This window comes from Octopus bimaculoides, chromosome 5 (genome assembly GCF_046866305.1).
Source record: "Octopus bimaculoides isolate indiv1 chromosome 5, ASM4686630v1, whole genome shotgun sequence".
Classification (NCBI taxonomy): Eukaryota; Metazoa; Mollusca; class Cephalopoda; order Octopoda; family Octopodidae; genus Octopus; species Octopus bimaculoides.
Genome location: NC_142932.1, coordinates 62757769 through 62771618, shown reverse-complemented (window position 1 = coordinate 62771618; position 13850 = coordinate 62757769). Strand labels below are relative to the sequence as shown.

Below are 13850 nucleotides of genomic sequence, written 5' to 3'. Positions count from 1 at the left end.
GATAGTGGATTTTCATCAATGAGTTCTTGAAACTTGGTTATTTTCCCTAAAACTATATATTTTATATATATTTTATCTATAAAGCTCAATTTAATTTTAATTTTTTATAAATTGATTTTAATTGAGTTTTTACCTGTAATTTTGGATTTTGTCCCTAATATTATTATAATTACATATACATATATATATATATTTCCCAGATTTGTAATCTCTGTATTTTTCTACATAGATAACAAAAAAAAAAAAAAAATTGGAAAAAGTTATAAATTAAGAAATTGCAGTGGGGATAGAGGGAAATTAAAATTTTGAAAACGTGGACAAAATCATATTAACCTCCTTTTATACGATGAAACAATACATAGTTTCTGATTCTTCTTAAGAGCAGAAAGCACTTTCATGCAAACCCATGCAAATTGTATCTTCGCTCTCCACTCTTAAACAAAAAATAACTTCCATTACTCCATTAACTATATATCAGCTGTGCCAATTCTGCTCATAAGAAAGGACCAAATAATACAATGTGCTTGTAGGTCATAACACCTGGGCAACACTAGGATGCATTGCTAGTATTTATATAGTCCTTTATATGTATTCACTGTTAGATATTTTGAGCATTCTTTATGAACTCTAATTTGTAGGTACACATTGAAGAGATTCTGTTTCGAAAATATCTTGCCCCCATTTGACTTGGCAAAAATATCCACTGGAGTAGATAGTGGATAGTGACATGTTTTCAGACATTCATTGAAACCAGTGAAAAAAATCAGCACACACCCCGATTTTTGGTATTCCTTTTTTTAATACACACTGTTGGAATTGCCCATTTTGCATATTCTACTTTTTGGATGACTCCAATTTTTTCTAATCTGTCTAATTCTTCAATGACATGTTTTATCACAGCAAAAGGTACTGTTCTTTTTGGCTTGAACACTGGTATTGTGTTTTCCTTAATTTGGAAACATGTCTCAGTCTTAGTACACAAACCTAATTTATCTGACAACACTTCAGGAAAAGCATTTAAAAATGTTCTCTTCAATTCATCTAATGCCTTATTCTTACTGGAGAAACAGTCATTTGTTTTTACAGAACAGATTTATGGGGAGGTCCCATAAATCAAACAACTCCATCCAGTCAGTACTGAACAAGTTTATTGCATTTTTTAACACTAACACTTTTGCTTTACACGTTTTACCACAAAATGTAATGTTGCTTACCATTTTGCCTAAGAAGTGTAATCTTTCACCTGTGATGCCTTGCACATTTCTCAATGTTTTCTTTAATGTAGGTTTCCCAATTTTCTTCCACATGTCGGTATTAATAATTGTAATGTCGCTACCTGTGTCTAGTTGTATTTTCATGTCGGTGTTGTCTATTTTTACATACACATACTTTCCATTTTGGTTGTCTCACAACTTTCTGTTAAGCAAACCTTTTTAGAAGAAATTATTTTTCCAACCTTTTTTGCTTCACTATGCAGTACGAGCTTTTATGTCCTATTTTTTGACAATTAAAACATTTCCAAGTTTTAAATGGACACTCTTTCTTAAAATGCAGACCTCCATCCCAATAGCACGGATTTGGTCATAACATTCATTTTTCTTTATTTATTCCCAGTTGACACATCTATACTTGAGAGAAATTTTTTCTTCTATTTTCTGTATGTCCTGTTACAAGTTGAAAATTCTTTGACATCCCTTTGCTAGAATTTGCAGGGTTAAATTCTGGTCCTCCAGTTCTAGTTTTGTAAGAATCCATGCACGAATTTCTGCATCTCTGTTTGCCGTTAAACCTTGCACAAAGATGAGGGATTTAAACATGTCAAGAGATAATTCCTTCAGTTAAAATTTTTTGCACATTTTATTTATGATTCCAGCATAACCGACAAAATCTTCGTCCTCTTCTTTTACTAAGTTCAAACACTCCCAACAAGTGTTAAACAGGGAACTCTTATCACAACATTTATAGCCTTCACTACACCATCTGGTGAAAATGAACTGGTGGTGTTTCCTGACTTCAATATCAGTTCCAACAACTGATTGTGTTGTAGTTGTTGCTGTTGTAGTTGTTGGTGCAACTCTTGTTACTGCTGTTGCAGTTGCTTTTGCAACTGTAATATGTTAGCTAATAGGTCTTCCATAATTAATGAATTTTTTGTATCATAAAAAATTATTAATGACCAACATAAGCTTCAAATCACTTGTTTCCACTTTTGTAATGTGGTTTCAGTATATGTCACCTTAGTGTCGTGCACTAATAACATTGTGATATACAATACCACAGAACAGGGTAGACACCAACTGTCTCCACTTGATGTATTCCCAAACACTCTGCCAACAACTGTAATCAATCCAAAACAACTCTCAACAAACTATAACAACTTCTCAACAATTTCCTATGACTCCACAAATTCACAAACAACACCGTTCAACTTACTGCAATTTCTCATCTCTCGTTCTCAGTCAAACACATTGTTATATATACGAGTTTGGCTAGTCCATTCTCAAAGGGAGTGTCATGATTTTCGCCATAACAGATAGAATGACTTGGAATTACATCTATCTGCAGTATTCTGCAAGTCTTGTGCCTTCTTTTGCACTATGTCTGTTTGATTTGCCTCAGTTGAGATTGGCATGTATTTCTGGCCTTTTCAAACTCATTGTGTTTTGTGGCACTATTTTTGTTTGACACCCATTGACAGTGGCACTTGAGCATATTGTCCAAAAGAGGAGAGATGTTTGGATCATCTGAGTCAAACCAATCTTAGTGCTTCCTTTTAAAATACCCAAATGCTTCACAGGATGACTCAAATACAGCATTTTTAAAAGCATACCATGCTGATACAATATCTGTGTTGACTTAGATGCCAGCAAGTTTGTTGTTACAGGTTGTTTGAAATGAGGTTAAATTGTCATTGGTGTGCATATATATGGGTAATATATATACGAGGGGTTATCCAAAAGAAACCAGAATTTGCAATATTATTTTATTTACTTAGTTTTACATGTTTACACTTTTATCGCCTTCAAAGTATTCTACATTTGAAACAATGGATTGGTCCAGATGCATTTTCCACTGATCAAAGCAGTCCTGGAATTCTTGCAAAGTGATGTCTTTTCATGCCTCTGTTGTTTTTTCTTCACCTCTTCCACATCTGAAAAATGTTGAACTTTAAGGAATTTTTTCATTCAAGGAAACAAAAAAGTTGCAGGAAGCAAGACCGGATGAATAGGGAAGGTGAGTAAGCAGGATCATGCCATCTTTGGTAAAAAAACTGTTTCACACTCAAGGTGGTGTGCACAAGAGCATTGTCATGATGAAACCACCACTCTCCACTTTGCTACAGGTTGAGGCGTTTTCATTTCATCGTGTCTCACAAACGCTTCAGAACTGTCAAGTAAAACATCTGGTTAACAATTAGATCAGGAGGAACAAATTCTGTGTAGACAATTCCTATTACATTGATGAAACAAATCAGCATTGTCTTGACACTGAACTTCACTTGACATGCTTTTTCGAGGCGTGGTGACATTGAATGCTTCCACTGACTTGACTGCTGCTTTGTTTCTGGGTTGTTGTCATAGCACCAGCCTTTGCTACCAGTGATGACCTTCAAAAAAAAGAAAAAGTCCAGATGAACTTCCAACTATTCTTTCAGTTCATGACATGCATTCACTTGTGACTGCTTTTGATCTTCCATGAGCAAGTAAGGCACAACGTTTGCTGCAATTCTTTTCATTCGCAATTCCTTGCTCAAAATTTGTTGGTAGGAGATCCAGGACACACCATATCAACAAATTTGTGACAGTCCTCCAAAATCAATTCATGAATTTTCATTGTTTCTATTTGTTCGGGTGGTTGAAGGTCACCTTGAACGAGGTTGGTCTTCAAGTGACAAGCAACCATTCCTAAAGCATGAAAACTACTTGTAAACTTATTTTGCTTATGGCAGTATCCTTGTAAGCTGTTTGAAGCATGACAACTGTCTTAACTGCCATTTTCCCCAGCAGAAAGCAGAATTTCATAGAAGCACGTTGTTCCTTTGCTTTTGGTGTCTACTGGTTTTGAGTTGTGAAATATTCCTGAGGGAGTTGAAGAACTTTGAACTTTAATTCTAAATGGTGTTAAATCACCTCTGTCTCTGATTTTCAACCAATAGACTACTTTATGGTACCTCATTTCTTCATTTTATTTTACTTTTTTTCTATATCGACTTATATTATATTATGTTATTATATTATATATTTGAAATTTTTATTCCTTTTATTCGTATTAATTTTAACTTTTTTAACTTCTATGAACTGATATTTACGTGTATTGTATTATAGCTTTAACTCAATTTTTTTCAGTTGTATGTTATCGGTTGAAACAATATATTGGTGTATAAAAATTTTATACTATAGGCTATATTTTTTATTTATTATTTCTTCTTGCGTTATTTCTTCTTATTCCTTATGTTTGATGGATTATGTTGTATTTCTTATATATGTTCATTGAGGGGGTGTGATATGTTGAGTCGTTAACCCAGTCTTTTTATTCTATAACTAATATTTTATAGGAAATTATGTGTAAATGGAGAATTCTACGAGGTATAGTACAATGCAAAATACCGAAAGGAACTTCACCTCTTATATCGCACCTTTCTTCCTCCTTTAACGCCGATGTGATATAATTTCTTGGGAGAGAAATACTTTTGCGGCTGAAGATAGCTTTGTATTGTCAATTACACACTGATATAAAGCTTGAAACACGTGTACTGCAGAATCCTTTGTGTTTTTGTTGTTATTTTTTACATTTACAATTTATATATATATATATATATATATATATATATATATATATATATATATATATATATATATATATATATAAATCAGACTGGAGCCTGGTGTTGCCATCCGGTTTCACCAGTCCTCAGTCAAATCGTCCAACCCATGCTAGCATGGAAAGCGGACGTTAAACGATGATGATGATATATATATATATATATATGTAAGATGAGATCATTCATATGTTAAATAGTCTAGCAGAGAACTGCCTAGAAAACAGTTATTTCATTGACCCCAAAAGGATGAAAGGTAAATAATAATAAGTACCAGTTGAACACTGGGGGTCAATGTAATTGACTCGTCCCCTCCCCCAAAATTGCTGTCCTTGTGGCAAAATTTGAAACCATTGTTACCCCTATTATTATTATTATTATTATTATTATTATTTATAACACAGGCACAAGACTTCCCATTTGAGGGGTGTACAATTAATTATATTGGTCTAACATCTCACTGATCCTTATTTTACCAACCCAGGAAGAGTTGGTAATGTGAAATGAACTTAGAATATAAAGAAGAATAACTAAACAATAGATAGTACTTTGTCTGCTGTTCTCTTGATTCTGTGAAACCACTGTCCAAATAATATTAATAATGATAATGTGGCGAGCTGGTAGAATCATTACCACACCAGGCAAAACACTTAGCAACTTTTCATCCATTTCTACATTCTGAGTTCAAATGCTGTCTGGGTCGAGTTTGCCTTTCATCCTTTTGGAGTTGATAAAATAAGTACCAGTTGAACACTGGGGTTGTTGTCATTGATTTATTCCCTCCTCTGAAATTACTGACCTTATGCCAAAATTTGAAACAATATTAATAATGATAATAAATATAAATATTAAGTTACAAAATTAAACCATTAAATTATATATTTGAAGGAAGACACACTTAAATAACATCAATAATAAAGTAATGTTGATGAGACACTCACCTCTGGGTCAAAATTAATATTTAGCCATTCAGATAAAGTTCCCTGTGTGGGATCTGGCTGCCAAGATAGAAAATATACATATCTTTAATTTACATAAAATAATAATGCAGGTGTATGCATACACAAACACATATACATAGAGTAAATTGGGGAAATTATAATTTTTACAGTTGAATCTTCATCAAATGAGTACTCACTCAAGATGAATATGCCATTGGTTTGTATTTTTCGGCTAGGTTGTGGGTGGTTTTTTAAGGGCCCAACACAATTGATGGACTAGATAGAAGACTTTGATTCAAGAATATGAGGCCATTACTCTCACAGGTAGCAAAACTTAAGCTAATCATGATAAATAATGATGATTAAACATGAAACAGTTCTGATACAGAAGGGAATATTATAATACGGTTTTCTAAGCAAAATTAAATGATATATTTATGAAACTTTCTATATTGGAATTTCAACTTTAGACCAAGATAAACCATAATTATATATTACTGTTATGAATTATGAGCACTACTATTCGCTCTTGCCACTGGTCCTAAATTTCTTAAGCAAGGAATTAGACCATTATTTTTTATCATTAAAAGACAAGATGATACTTATGTTCCTATTTTGTTTTATATTTTGTGTAGTGTAGTATATAGAGTGTGATATATAACCAATGTGTAGAACTCCTTGTGTTTGATTATAGTTAGAACGTTCCATTTGTGAAGAGAAATATAATTATTGATCTAAATATTTTGTTGAAGTTATCTATCAATATTTTTAACACAGAGTAGATATAGTTAGCACGAATGGAGATAAAATTCCATGTTTATTCAATACATTTTTGCATACATTTCATTAATGAAAATTTCTGTTATATAAGGAATTACCTCATTTTCAGATTATGGCAAATAATCAGAGATGTTATGATTAAAAAGAAAAGGAAAAAAGCATTTTTAACAATCTGATACTGGTCTGACAGAATTAGGGTTTCCATAGTACCCACTTCTGTAGTGAAATAGGTCAAAGAATTATTTAAATATCTAAAGGATAAGGGTAGAGAGTTTCTCATTACAATAGAAAAAATGCTAAGTGGGTTCTCATGACATTCAGTTTGTTGTAATGGATATAGACAGGTATAAGATATCAAATGCAACAGTTCGTAATGGTTTATTTTTAATATTTTCACCACAAGTGTGTAATTAAAATATAATTTCCATGCACTACAGGACTACTCCGGGAAATTTTTTATATCACCTCGTATATGTGTGCATGTGTGCATATGTATATGCATACACATATACACACACACACACATACATACATACATACATACACACGCACACATATATGTGTGTGTGTGTGTGTGTAAATATATATATATATATATATATATATATATATATATATATATATATACAGACATCACTAAAGCGAAAGAGGGTACAAAGTGGTACCAGCATTGCTAGAAATAAGAGTCAGAACAATTCATTAGCCACAAAAGCACTATTTTAGTAAGCAGATATAGCCATATCATGTGATTTTGAATTTTGATGCAGGGCATCTTAATTCTCATCAGTGGCACTTACAGCACCTAGGATAAGATAGTGCTTTTGTGACTAATGAGTCATTTTGATTATTATTTCTAGCAATGCTGGTACCACTTTGTACCCTCTATCACTTTAGTGACATTTATAAATTTGCCTTTAGGTTGTTAAATTGTTAATAAGCTACCCACATTATTTATAGTTTTAAATAAAGTATATATATATATATATATATATATATATATATGTGTGTGTGTGTATGTGTGTGTATATGTTTGTGTGCCTGTGTTTGTCCCCCCAACCGATGCTGGTGTGTTTACGTACCCGTAATTTAGCGGTTTGGCAAAAGAGACAAATAGAATAAGTACTAGGCTTACAAAGAATAAGTCCTAAGGTCGATTTGCTCGACTAAAGGCGGTGCTCCAGCATGGCTGCAGTCAAATGACAGAGACAAATAAAAGAGTAAAAGAGAAAAGAGTATATATCTACATATATATATATATATATATACATATATATATATTTGCACTTTATATATATATATATATATATATATATATGACGACTGCTCCATCTTGACAGACAATAGTCATCCCATCAACAATCCACACATATCATCATGCAGTACTATCACTCCGTTGGTGAGCCCTCAAGTGACTTTGAAGTCCGGCTGCTGAGCGACAAGGTCTACAGCACAGATGACAAATGTTCAGGCCTCTCGATCCTTGCCCGCTGGTATGTGATTCTAAGGAAATGCTTCTTTGAACCAGCATATGTCTCTTAAGTCTGGGTATTGTTTTACAAACCTTGTGACATATGCCACAGGTCGCAGAAGGCGGTTGGTATTTAGGGTGTCTGGAATTTCTACCCTCATGTGTTTTCATGTGATTCACATATCCTGCTTTTGATAGAAGAACGCGATCACACACAATACACATCCTATACTCTCCATTGTTTACAATTTTTCCCTTTCGACAGGCCTGCTTAAGCTCAAGTTGCTGAAACATCTTTTCCTCCCAGACATCACAGCTCGTCCTGACAACAGCTCTCCACTTGCTTCGATCCAGAACATCTCCTTCCCAATCACTTTCATACATATCTAGTTTTTTTTAGGTTTCGTTTAATGCAATCTTTATACCTCTTTCTCGGTTTCTGCCGCGGTCGCTCACCAGAGCTGAGCTCACCATAAAATAAGCGCTTCGGTAAACGATCATCCTTCATTCTTATTACATGCCCAGTCCATCTCATTTGGGCCAGGATAATATGTTTTTCAATTGAGCTACAGTGCGCCCTGCGCAAAACCTCCGTATCTGCTACGAAACTCTTCCATTTTACTCCTAGGATGCATCTTAGACACTTTTGATGAAACCTTTCTAGCATCTTTACATGACGCTTGTAAGTGGTCCATGTTTCGCCTGAATAAAGAAGTGCAGTCAATACACACGCTTTGTAGATGCTGATTTTTGTCTGCAGGGAGATATCTCTATCAGCCCATACTCGCTTTTCAAGTTTTCCAAATGCAGCACTTCCCTTTGCTATTCGATAGTATATTTCTGCATCAAGACCACCATCCCTTGACAGTGTGGTTCCAAGGTAAACAAAGGTGTCAATGACTTCTAATCTTGTTCCGTTCACAAAGATGTTTGGTTCAGTATATATTTGTCCAGGTGTGGGGGTAAACATTACCTTGGTTTTTCTCAGACTTACTGTGAGTCCAAAATATGTACATGCAGTGGAAAATCTATCCATTAAATGTTGCATATCTTCCTCTGTGTGTGCCAGCAAGTCGGCATCATCAGCATAGAGCAATTCTCTGACAAGTACTCTGATAACCTTTGCCTTACAGTTAAACCTGGTCAGATTAAATATGCTACCAGATATCCGGAATCTGATTCCGATTCCCCTGTTACAATCCTCAAATGCATACCAAAGCAATGTGGCAAAATATATAGAGAAAAGTGTAGGGGCAGGAATATCTCCCTGTTTTACACCGTTGTCCACTGAAAATTCATCAGATAGATTACCATTTAAAACTACCTGAGCTTTCATGTTGCTGTGCAATTTCTCGAAGAGGCTCACAAAATGTGTCGGGCAACCAAGTTTGCACAAAACAATCCACAGTGCATCCCTGTTTACCGTGTCAAATGCCTTAGTTAGATCTATAAAAACCTGGTATAGTGGCATTTGTTCCTCTAAACATTTCTCCTGAACCTGCCTTGCAGAGAATATCATATCCATTGTTCCCCGCTCGGGTCTGAAACCACACTGTTCCTCAGGAATCACATGTGGACACACATTCTCCACGAAACGTTCTAACATGATCCTCGAAAGTATCTTCCCAGTATGTGCCAGGAGAGTTATTCCTCTGGAATTACCACACACTGATTTGGGTCCCTTACCTTTGTATATAGGGATTAGAATGCCGTTTATCCATTCCTGTGGCACAGAGGACTCAGTCCAAACTTGACACAACAGGCTATGAATTTCGGAGGAGATGTGATCCCCACCTGCTTTCAGAATTTCAGCTGGAATACCATCCAGCCCAGGAGCTTTGTTGGATCTCAGTTTCCGTATTGCCAATTTTACTTCTTCAATGGAAGGCGCATCGTCCATGTGTTGCATTATCACTCTTTGGGGGATATTATTTATGACATCCATGTTCACTACAGATGGATTATGGAAAAGTTCCGCAAAATGCTCCCTCCATCTGCTCATTATTCCAGGAGGATCTTTAATAACCTCATTTCCGTCTTTTGATTTCAAGGGAACATACATTGAGGACTGCGGTCCAAAAGCTTGTCGCAATAAGCGGTACAAGTTTTTAATGTCTTTCCTTTCATAAGATGCCTGTATTTCCTCATACAAATTACTCCACCAGGTATCTTTGAGCCTCCTTAATTCCTTTTGCTTTCTGCTTTCTGCGCTCTGTATACCTTTTCTAGTTTTTCTTTGCCCTTAATGTTTGGGTTAAGAAGTTTTTCATAAGTAGACCTCTTTGTTGTCAGTAGCTCATTTACCATTGCATCATTGGAGTCAAACCAATCTCTATGTTGTCTCCTCTTAAAACCCAGCACATCCACTCCAGCCTTATATAATCCTTCTCGAAAAGATTGCCATGAACCTTCAAAATAAATATTACTGCATCTATCCTGAAATAGCTGTGAGACTTGTGGCTGTTTAAGTTGTCCTACATCAATTTTTGGGGGGACTCGCACACCTGCACTGCGCTTTCTTGTACAAAGCCCTAACCATTTTGTGATCAGTATCACAATCAGCTCCTCGCAATACTCTGAGACTACACAAATCCTGTAGGTCAGATTTCCGAGTTAATACAAGGTCAATCATGTGACCTTGCTTTGATCTTGGACGAATCCAGGTGACTTTATGTTTCAGCTTATGGTGAAAAAATGTGTTCCCAACAGCCAACCCTAGTTCAGAGCACATTTGTAGCAGGTGTAAACCATTTTTGTTCACCTTACCTATTCCATACCGCCCAAGTACATTCCAAGCACTATTATCCCTGCCAACACGTGCATTGAAGTCGCCAAGCACAACCAACTTCTCATTCAGAGGGACTGAGAGGATACTACTTCTAAGTTCCTCATAGAATGCATGGATATTTTCTTCATTTGTTGAGAGTGTGGGAGCATAGATGGAGAAAACAGTCACAAAGCGTCCACAAGAGAGAGGGATCCAGAGTTTCATCATGCGGTCATTTATACTTTGTGGTTGTTCTAGGTCTTTCAGTAAATTACTTCTAATTGCAAACCCAACACCACCCTCCCTTTTCTCTCCCTTTGGCCTCCCAACCCAGAACACTGTGAAGCCGGTTGCTCTTTCAACAAGATGATCTTCACTTGAACATCTTGTTTCAGATAGAGCTGCAATATCAACATTAAGACATCTCAGCTCCTTAGTTACTAGAGCTGTTCTTCTTTCAGGCCTATCCACTCGATCCAAGAGAGTTCTCACATTCCAGCATGCCAAGTTAAGTAAAACCTTTTTCCTCGCATACCTTTTATTATTGCTTATATTTCTTCGTTCATTCCTGCTATATTGAACCACCGTTAGCCGCAGTAAACTAACCAGCAGAGTGCGGACAGACAATTTTTAATGCACCTTTTCTAGCACCTTCCCAGTATATCCAGGTGAGCAGTGTTCTCCTTAAAAGGGCTGCTCAGACACAGGATTCTCCACCGAAAACAGCCCCTGTCCATGAAGACATGTTAGCGATGTTAAGATAAGAACCCTGCCGCCTTATGTGCAGATTTGTAACTGTATGCTTCCAACCGGTCAAGTCTGCATACGTCGCCACTCCTCCATCGTCACAGGACTTTTCTCTCCTCCTTTCTTCTTTCTTCCTCTCCTCTCTTGCCCTTCTCACTCCTTCTTCCTTCCTCCCCCCCCCAGCCATCCTTCCTCCTCCTCTCTCTCTCTTTCTTTTCCCTAATTTTTTATCGGGTCATACTAAGATGACTGTGATTTGACAGTGTTTTGTCTTGTTGGGGACATCTGTACTTCATTGGATTTTAGTGACAAACGCTTGTACAACACCTTTGCCACTCTCTAGGTCAAAATAGTATAATCCAGTGACAAGCGAGAGCAAGATGACTAGTACTAAGTTGACTGCAGGTTTTATATCAGAGTATCCTCTCCTAGGCTTTTCCTCAAAAGAAGACTGCAAGCCAGCAGTGGTAGATCAATTTGAATTTGGAGTTTTATTCTCATATACTGGTTGTCCTAACCACGGCCTCATAAAAAAAAAAAATTAAAAAAAGAGTCCAGTCTGCTCCCACAGAAGTCATGGACCTGATTTTATGTCGGAGTGTCCTTCTCCTAGAAGAGTTGCCTTCACTTGGCTAATGGGCCTCATCCACCCCACATATTAAAAAAACAAAAAAAAACAATATAATAAGTACATAGAAAAGTCAATATAAAAGATGTAGATATGAAAGGAGAAAAGTAAATGCAATGGAGATACATATAAAATATAAAATATATATAAAAACGATGTGTAAAAAAACACATAAATACGAGTAACAATCTTTTGTTATATTTCTGCTGCTTTTAAATAAAGCATATTACTCTACCTCTGGTATTTGAGTACTCTTTTTTCCACCTTGTTGCACATTTCATGTGCTTACTCCGGTATATATATATATATATATATATATATATATATATATATACATATATACGATGGGCTTCTTTCAGTTTCCGTCTACCAAATCCACTCACAAGGCTTTGGTCAGCCCGAGGCTATAGTAGAAGACACTTGCCCAAGATGCCACGCAATGGGACTGAACCCAGAACCATGTGGTTGGTAAGGAAGTTACTTACCTCACAGCCACTCCTGCGAAATATTCATATACGAATATATGTATATATATATATATATATATATATATATATATATATATATATATATATATATATATATATATATATATATATATAATTATGTGTATTTCTTCTATCTTAATGAATAAAAATTCTTCTGATAGAATAAATGGGTTAATAGAAACCAATGTAGCAAAGAACACAAAATAACTGTGGTTTAGTTCCTGTTTTTAAGGCAGGAACTCCTTGAAATTTTGGGTATTTGAGTATATTTAAGAATTTAAGGATTGGAGAAAACGCATGTTATAATTGCATACTTTAATCCTACATATGTTTCAAAGGATTACAACCTGTGTGATCCATAGGGATCTTTGATATTAAAATTGTAACCTTCTCATCAGGGAAAGCATGGGAATCATCTTAAACGTAAGACATTATGACAGATTATGAAAACAATAGATGGATAAGGTTATAACTTGATTCATTTGAAAAAAAACCGTTAGAGAGTTGGACACTGCCGGATAGTGGGTTGGACAACACATACCAATCAATGTGTGAGAGCGTACATGCATACATAAATACACATACACAAACACACACATATACATGCATACTGATACACACACACATATATACATATATATGTGTATATACACATACATACATATGTGCACCTGTATAAACATATGTATATATATATACACACACACACACACACATATATATATATATATACACACTCATACGTCCACATTTGTACATATGCACCTACGTACCCATGCATATACAAATATACACATGTGTGCGTGTCCCCATATACACTTATGTATCCATTCACATATACACACATGTATAAATAGAAATAGATTCATGCACATACACATAGCTATACATCTACGCCTATTACCTAATCAAATAAACAGATTCGCATATACATATACATACATGTATACATATGTAAACACACTCATGCATATACACACATACACACAAATACATATACATATATATATATACATATACATATATATATGTGTATATATAAAAGGAAAATAACGCAAGTGTTTTTATATATACATACATCCACACACCCATATATATGTGTGTGTGTGTGCATGCATACATATACATATACACATACACACACACACATATACATATATACACATCTCCTTGTCTCCGTATTCTTTCTGTTGAAGAGCGTAGCTCGAAACG

The 13850-nt window shown here is 35.3% G+C and overlaps 1 long non-coding RNA gene across 1 annotated transcript; it reads right to left on the bottom strand.

Moving 5' to 3' along the window:
- Window positions 1–323: 323 nt before the first annotated feature.
- Window positions 324–7177, bottom strand: LOC128251431 (uncharacterized). The gene is made up of 2 exons (XR_008267121.2): window positions 5761–7177; window positions 324–3607 (listed from the first exon to the last, which is right to left on the bottom strand). It is a non-coding gene; the product is annotated as an uncharacterized LOC128251431 (long non-coding RNA).
- Between the last annotated feature and the right edge of the window lie 6673 nt (window positions 7178–13850).